This window comes from Ursus arctos, unplaced genomic scaffold (genome assembly GCF_023065955.2).
Source record: "Ursus arctos isolate Adak ecotype North America unplaced genomic scaffold, UrsArc2.0 scaffold_6, whole genome shotgun sequence".
Lineage (NCBI taxonomy): Eukaryota > Metazoa > Chordata > Mammalia > Carnivora > Ursidae > Ursus > Ursus arctos.
In genome coordinates, this window is record NW_026623078.1 from 25,425,657 (window position 1) to 25,433,462 (window position 7,806).

General features: G+C 39.1%; 1 protein-coding gene across 1 annotated transcript in view; it reads right to left on the reverse strand.

The window, feature by feature from the left end:
- The window catches only part of CPA6 (carboxypeptidase A6), a 409,345-nt gene extending 407,757 nt beyond the window's left edge, over positions 1–1,588 (reverse strand). The window contains exon 1 of the mRNA XM_057307941.1: positions 1,412–1,588. The gene's annotated coding sequence lies outside the window, so the exon portion shown is untranslated. The remainder of the gene's footprint in view (positions 1–1,411) is intronic.
- Between the last annotated feature and the right edge of the window lie 6,218 nt (positions 1,589–7,806).

Sequence of the window (7,806 nt, forward strand, 5' to 3'; positions counted from 1 at the left end):
TATCTCAACATGTGGCTGGCTCCCACATTCACCTTTTGGGTTTAATCTTTTTTTTTAAAAAAAAAAAAAAAAGATTTATTTATTTATTTGACAGAGATAGAGACAGCCAGCGAGAGAGGGAACACAAGCAGGGGGAGTGGGAGAAGAAGAAGCAGGCTCATAGCGGAGGAGCCTGATGTGGGGCTCGATCCCATAGAGCCGGGATCACGCCCTCAGCCGAAGGCAGACGCTTAACTGCTGTGCCACCCAGGCGCCCCCTTTTGGGTTTAATCTTGACAACACTTTTCTACTTTCCTTTTTTTTTTTTTTTTTTTTAAGATTTTATTTATTTATGTGACAGAGAGACAGCCAGCGAGAGAGGGAACACAGCAGGGGGAGTGGGAGAGGAAGAAGCAGGCTCATAGCGGAGGAGCCTGATGTGGGACTCGATCCCGGAACGCCAGGATCACGCCCTGAGCTGAAGGCAGACGCTTTAACGACTGTGCTACCCAGGCGCCCTCACTTTTCTACTTTCCTAAACCATGCTGATGTCACCTGCCCAACCTAGACTTCCATCTGTTGGCTGTCATCACATTGCCTGGAATCCATCTGCCTAAAATTCTCAAACTTTTAGAAAGGGTCTGCCACCAAATGGGTATTTCTAGCTCCATACCTGAAATTTTCTGTCTTGTCCAACTTGCTGAAAGAATATATTCATACTGTCTACCTGCTTTCCCTTTCCTATAACTGAAACCTGGTTTTCCCATGGTGATGCCATTGCTATGTCCCACTTCAGTTGTAACTTTTGCCCTGATTCAGTGAACAAGGAGTACAGAGTAAAATCTTTGTCTGTACTGATGCATTCAGATCAGACTGTGTTTTTCACCATTATTATTTACACCTACACTTGGAAATGCTAAGTCCTTGTTCTGGCCCTTGTTACCTCAAGCCTGACCTGTTGCAATACACCCCAACTGTTTTCTCCATCTTTTATTTTTCTCTCTGCACACCAATCCATTCTGCCACTCTGCCAAAGTTATATTTCTTAAAGTGAAAAATGTTTCTGCTGAAAACTCTGTCTCATTCCAAGTCCACAGTGATTTTCTATTTCTTGGAAGGAACCATGAATAATCATTAATAATTCCTTGTTCTAGAATCAAGGCCCTCTATTGGTTTTGAGATACCCAATGATGCTTAGACCCCCCCATCTCTAAAATGTATATTAAAATGCCACTCTATGTAGGCAAGACATTGAAAGACACATCCTGTACAAGTTATTTGGAGACTTTTGATCATTTCAAATATCACATAAATATTTTATACTACCAACAATAAACATAGCCCTGTTCCCAAGGAGACATAGTTGAGAAATAACCTTCATTGCTGTATGTGGAAGAAACAGATCTTGTTGTTCTTTGATCACAGAGCTCACCTCTCATGTTTGTGTCCAGCACATCTCACTGTAGCATCCTGTGAGTGCTTCGTGCCCTGAAGTATAAGATCACAAAAATCCCAGTTAAATCCCCCCAAATCCCCTCCCAGTTAAAAGAGGGGATTGTAGTAAGAGTACTGAGACATTCTAAGTAATAAACGCAGTTTAGCCATTATGAAATGAAAAAAGAAATCAAATATGAACAGTTAGTAGCATTCGTAGAAACTTTCTCTTATGCCAGATATTTTATTCTTAATAAATCTGAACCAGATGTGTGTGTGTGTGTGTGTGTATATATATATATATATATGCTACATTGTCATGTAAATGTGAAACTGACTTTTCTAACCAACTCTGTCCCTGCTATACTTGGTATCAGTCACAATGGTCCCTGACCAGTATGGTATTATTATATTAAAGTTGTTTTGGCTGAGGAAAATTTCAATGTACCAGTCATAAATACCATCATAACCAAGACATAGAACATTTCCATCATCTTCCCACCTCTAGCCCCAGGCACCCACTAACCTTGCTTTAGATTTATTTTTTTAAGAATTTCATATAAATGGAGTAATACAGAATTTTATATTTGCTCTCTGGCTTCTAGAAATCAATTTTTAAATGTTCTAATTTCTTACAAGCTTGTGCATGGGTGTGTCCACACACATATAACAAAATGTTGATGGTTGTTATATTTCAAAGATGACAGCACAGGAGCAGACATCTGTGACTCATTTCCATTCCCATTCTTTCTCCTTCCATCATGAGCCCCAGTTCTCATTATAGTGTCAAGATCTCCACTATGGCATCCCTTGTGCTCTTGGAGAGGGCTTCACCACTGGTTCCCTGAGTTAGTCAGTGCCGAACTTGTGAGGGATTCAAAGCCAGGCCCATTTGGAGCCAACTCAAATATGAAGCTCTGGTTTTAGCCTTCAGGGTTGCAAAGTCTTTCTTTTCCCATAGATTTGGAACTTTAGAGTAGTTGGAGTGTAGCCATTCTGCAGCCTTCAGGAGGTAGCCCACCTGAGAATGGAGTTAGGCTCATACATGGCGAAAGTGAGAGATAGTGAGACAGAAATCTAGTCCTCATAACATCCTTTGACCTCAAGTCAACTAGCACCTGAAGCTAGTTCAATTCCTGCTGTTTTCAGTTCTAGGAGCCAATAGATCCCCTCTTTGCTTAAGCAAATTTAATTGGGTTTTCCTGTTACATATAGTAGAAAGATTCCTGTTATAAATTATGGATAATTTTTTTTAGTATCTTTCTGTATTTTCCATTTTTCTATGATAGACATAATAGTTATAAATAGAACACCCCCCCGCCCATAAGGGTTACAAAATTGTTTTTAATTCTCCAAAATAGTATTACCAAATTCTTCCCCTTATTTTTGGTGTTGAAAAGTTTAGTTCGTCTTTTAATGTTACATCTGAATCTTATTTTGCAGATAAGGAATATATTCCCTTAAAGAAATACTTATTCCTAAATCTTGTTCAAGCTATTTTGGTAACTGACAATACCCAGAATGGTTTCAGAATAATCTTCTTACTTTCTCTGAAGCTAACTTATATTTTAAAAAACCTCAGTTTTCCTTAGCTATGTCAATGTATTATGGGCTACATTTATCATTCTATGTAGATTTCCATCCCAGGCTAAGGGAACTATGACACATGTTTTTCTTTTGAAATAATTCTTTATAAGTATTTGGTATGCATATTATTAATATGATGCACTATATTTAACACCAACTCTCTCAGAATAGTTTTGATTATTGAGTATTTGCTGAGAAACAGTCTGAGCTCCTGATCTTCTCAGGTTAAAAGGTGCTGAAATTAGAGAAGTTGAAACATGGGGGTAAGATGGAGGAGAGAGATAGGTGTCATCTTTAAATAAGAGGAGCCAGAAGCTCTGCATGGAAATCTGGAAAAAATAAATTATGTATTTTCTTAGTACTTTCAGGCTGCTGTAATAAACTGCCATAGACTGGGTGGCTTATAAAAAACAGAATTTACTTCTCATAGTTCTGGAAGCTGGGAAATCCAAGATCAAGGCACTAGCAAATCTGGTGAGGATCTGTTTCCTAGTTTGTAGACAGCCGTCTTTTCTCTGTGTTCTCATATGATTGAAGGGGCCAGAGAGCTCTCTGGGGTCTCTTTTATAAGGGTACCAATTCAATTCATGTGGACTCCACCGTCATGATCTAAGCACCTCCCAAGACCCTGCCTCCAAATACCAGCACATTTGGGATTAGATTTCAACATATGAATTTGGGACATATGAATGGGGGACACACACAGTCTATAGTACGTTATGTTTCAGGAATTTGTTTTAGACACTATATATATATATATATATATATATATATATATATATATATATGAAAATGTCTTCCCACACTCAAGGACCTTAGCTATTTAGTGAGTGGTGACAATTTGCATGATTCTACTTAGCTCACTCATGTGGGAGAACAGTTAAAGCTTTTGGTGAAAAGCAAGAAAAACTGGCTCTGAATGGCAAAATGATAACTTTTGGAAGCATCTGGCATGGTTCACTAAATAAAACAGCAGCTGGAGAACTAGGCTGGAAAGGACAAGAAACAGGGATGCTTTGGGCATCCCATAGCAGGGACTAATCTATAATTTCAACAAATCAGCTCTATAATTTTTCCCTCTGTCTTGCTCCTAAAAGTGTAAAGTCCTCGAAAATAAATAAGCTGAGAAGGGCAAAGCATCTTGTCTTGATGAATTCATCAATTCATCTTTTACCAGAATAATGGTAAATAATGGTAATAATAGATGCTAGGAAGCAAAACCCATAATATTTACTACCTTCAGTTAGGATTTAGCAGTGGGTATAAAACCTGGCTACTCAAAGGCCCCATTCATGAGATGGATAGTTCATGTTTTAGAGTAACTCCTTATGGATACCTCTCATCTTGTGAAATAATTCTGTAAAGTTCTCAGTGCAATGCTGGTCATATATTAAGCTGGCAATAAATGATGGCAGTTACTACTGCTTTTGTCATTCCAAAATTATGCCTTTTATGTTGCCTTAAAATATTCCATTATGTTATCCTGGGAAAAGTTCATATTAGGTCACTTCTTTAGAATATCTGAGGATAACAGCATACCAATCACTCTACTAGTACATTTTGGAATCAATCTGGACAAGGAAGAAAATTGACTTTTGACCTGGAATGAGACCTGAACAAGAAGTAGAGCAAAAGGGGGCGCCTGGGTGGCACAACGGTTGAGCGTCTGCCTTCGGCTCAGGGCGTGATCCTGGCGTTATGGGATCGAGCCCCACATCAGGCTCCTCCGCTGTGAGCCTGCTTCTTCCTCTCCCACTCCCCCTGCTTGTGTTCCCTCTCTCGCTGGCTGTCTCTATCTCTGTTGAATAAATAAATAAAATCTTTAAAAAAAAAAAAAAAAGAAGTAGAGCAAAAGCTGAAGAACTAAGCTGGCTGGTCTTTAGGGTCTGGGCCTAGAATGTATACCCTGGTGGGCCAGGTATAGGATTCAGGGTTTAAGGAAGCATACCTGTCCTCATCTATCATTTATGGGAAATGACCATTTGGTTCTGATGTTTAATTCCATTGTCGTAGAGTTAGATATCTATGCAGTTGCAATGGCCTCATCTTCCTGCCCCTTGACTTTGGGTCATGTGACTTGCTCTGACCAATGTAATGTTCGATGTTAATGAATGGCGGGTTGAAATATGCTTGTATTTTAAGGCTTCTTATTCTTCTGCCATTCTCATGAGAATAGAATGAAACACATGGCCCCAAAAGAGACACATAGAACAGAGCCACCCAAGCTGAATCTCAGATGAATTACTGAGAAACAGATGCTTATTGTAATGTGTCACAAAATTTTAGGGTAGCTGGTGAGCAGAATTATTGTGGCAGTAACTGACTGATATGCTACTTTAAAAATTCTTTATATATAGTTGGGAGATGGATGATTAGAAGATATGCAATGATCTCTAGCACAGATCACTAGGAACCCCAAAACTGGCAATGAATTGAAATTTGAGGGATGTATTTTCAGATAGGATTGTTATGAAACCTCTGCACTTCACTGAAATGATGTTCTATCATTTTATAATGTAGCATTCCCAAAACATATTTATGACTTAATATTGTTAAAGAGGTTTTCTTTTCAAAATTATGTGGCTCCATCAATTAATGAAAAAATATGAAAATTTTAAATTGAACTTAATTAGCATTCTTTTAAGTGCCCATGAAAATTAGTAAAGGATAATGACATTTGAAAGCTATTTTCAATTTTAAGAAGTTAATTGTTTCATGTCTGGACAGAGTAAGTGACAAAACAGTCCTAAAAGATGGGCTCGGGGCACCTGGGTGGCACAGCGGTTAAGTGCCTGCCTTCGGCTCAGGGCGTGATCCTGGCATTGTGGGATCGAGCCCCACATCAGGCTCCTCTGCTATGAGCCTGCTTCTCCCTCTCCCACTCCCCCTGCTTGTGTTCCCTCTCTCGCTGGCTGTCTCTATCTCTGGTGAATAAATAAATAAAATCTTTAAAAAAAAAAAAAAAGATGGGCTCAACAGAGTATGTAGAAGGTAAGTTCTATTTTGAATGCTTCTTTTCTTTCTTCTTTCTTTCTTTCTTTCTTTCTTTCTTTCTTTCTTTCTTTTTTAAGATTTTATTTATTTGTTTGTCAGAGAGAGAGAAGGTACACACAAGCTGGGAGAGTGGCAGGCAGAGGGAGAAGCAATGGGCAGAGGGAGAAGCAGGCTCCCCACTGAGCAGAGACCCCGATGCAGGACTCAATCCCAGGACCCTGGGATCATGACCTGAGCCAAAGGCAGCCGCTCAACTGACTGAGCCATCCAGGCATCCCTATTTTTAATGCTTTTTAAACAGAAGAAATGGATTAACATTTAAGTGAATAACATTAAACAATAAAAAAATTTTTCTAATTCAAAATTATGATAAGATTGTCATAATATGCCTTCATTTTATCCTAGTGGTGTATTTCTTTTATTCTTTTGTAAAGATGTCATGCAAACATTGGAAATAAAAAGTTATTTTCAAGGAGTGTTTTTTTTCCTCTAGACTTCTGTATAGGTGACTTAGGTAAAAGGTATAGGTAAAAGATCATAGTGTTAGAGTGTTCACTGAAGCAGAGTTTTCGAAAGATCAAAATATGTTCAATTAATCCATAGGACAAAAGTAAAGCCTTTGGGTCAAAAGCTATTTCTGCCATAGATGAAGTGAAAAAAATTTAAATTTATTAAGTAACCCAAGTAAATACTAAAGACCCACCTATTAGGAAGAATATAAAAGTAAAATTGAGTGTGAGTAATGGTGATGGTTACTACCTGTCTCAGTTGCCTATTTCTGTAAGCAAGCTACCCCAAAATTAGTGTCATGCAACAGGGATCATTTATTGTTAGTACCTCTCACAGATCTGAGGATAGCCTGGATTCAGCTAGGCATTTCTCACTAAGGATGCCTCCTTCAGTATACGCAGATAGTGGCTGGGCTAGAGATATCTTGATTGCTTCTCAGCTCACATGTCTAGTACATGGGCTGGGCACACTGAAAAAGCACACCTATAAGGGTGGGTTTCAACCTCTATTTTCTCCCTGCCTGTCCAGTAACATTATAACCAATATTGGTAAATGCTTGCTTTAGAAACCTCCCTAGTGGTCATCCTATTTTAAGTCACTAAGATTGCACATATATAGGAGGCTGGGAAGGTGGTGGAGTAGAAGGAACCTAAGCTTGGCTTGTCCCACAGATACAACCAGATAACACTCACATTAAGTTAATGACCCAGAAAACTACTCAAAGATTGGGAGAAGGAATTCCACAATCAAAGGTAAAGGAGAGGCCACCTTGAAGAAGGTAGAAAATGTAGAGGTGATTTGAAACCTAAACAGACCATGGCTGCTTACGGAGGGAAGGGAGCCAGGGGTGCTGAGAAGGGTGAGAAATAGTCTGTCACACAGGGGAGCCTGCAAGGGGAAGACAAACCCCATAACATTTGGCTTTGAAAGCAAGAGGACCAAATTTCACAAGTTCTTACAACTGGTGGACTTAAAGCCTGTCCTGGCTAGTACTTGTATGGAATTCCAAACTTCTGTAAGCTCAGCTCTAGGAGAGCCCCCAGGGTGTTAGGAAGTTGAGTTCCCACCCTTAAAGAGATAGCATGCCAAACAACCTTAGCAGACACAGCATAGAAGCAGCCATTTGAAAAAACACCAGGGAAAGACCTGGAGAACAGAGGAATGGAAAGCAATGAAGTGGGACAACAGAGAGAAAAAAATAACAACAACAACAAAAATGAAAATAGACTAAGGGAATTCAGTGATGCATTCAGCATAATAACATTCACATTATAGGGATCCCAAAAGAACATAGAGGAAAGG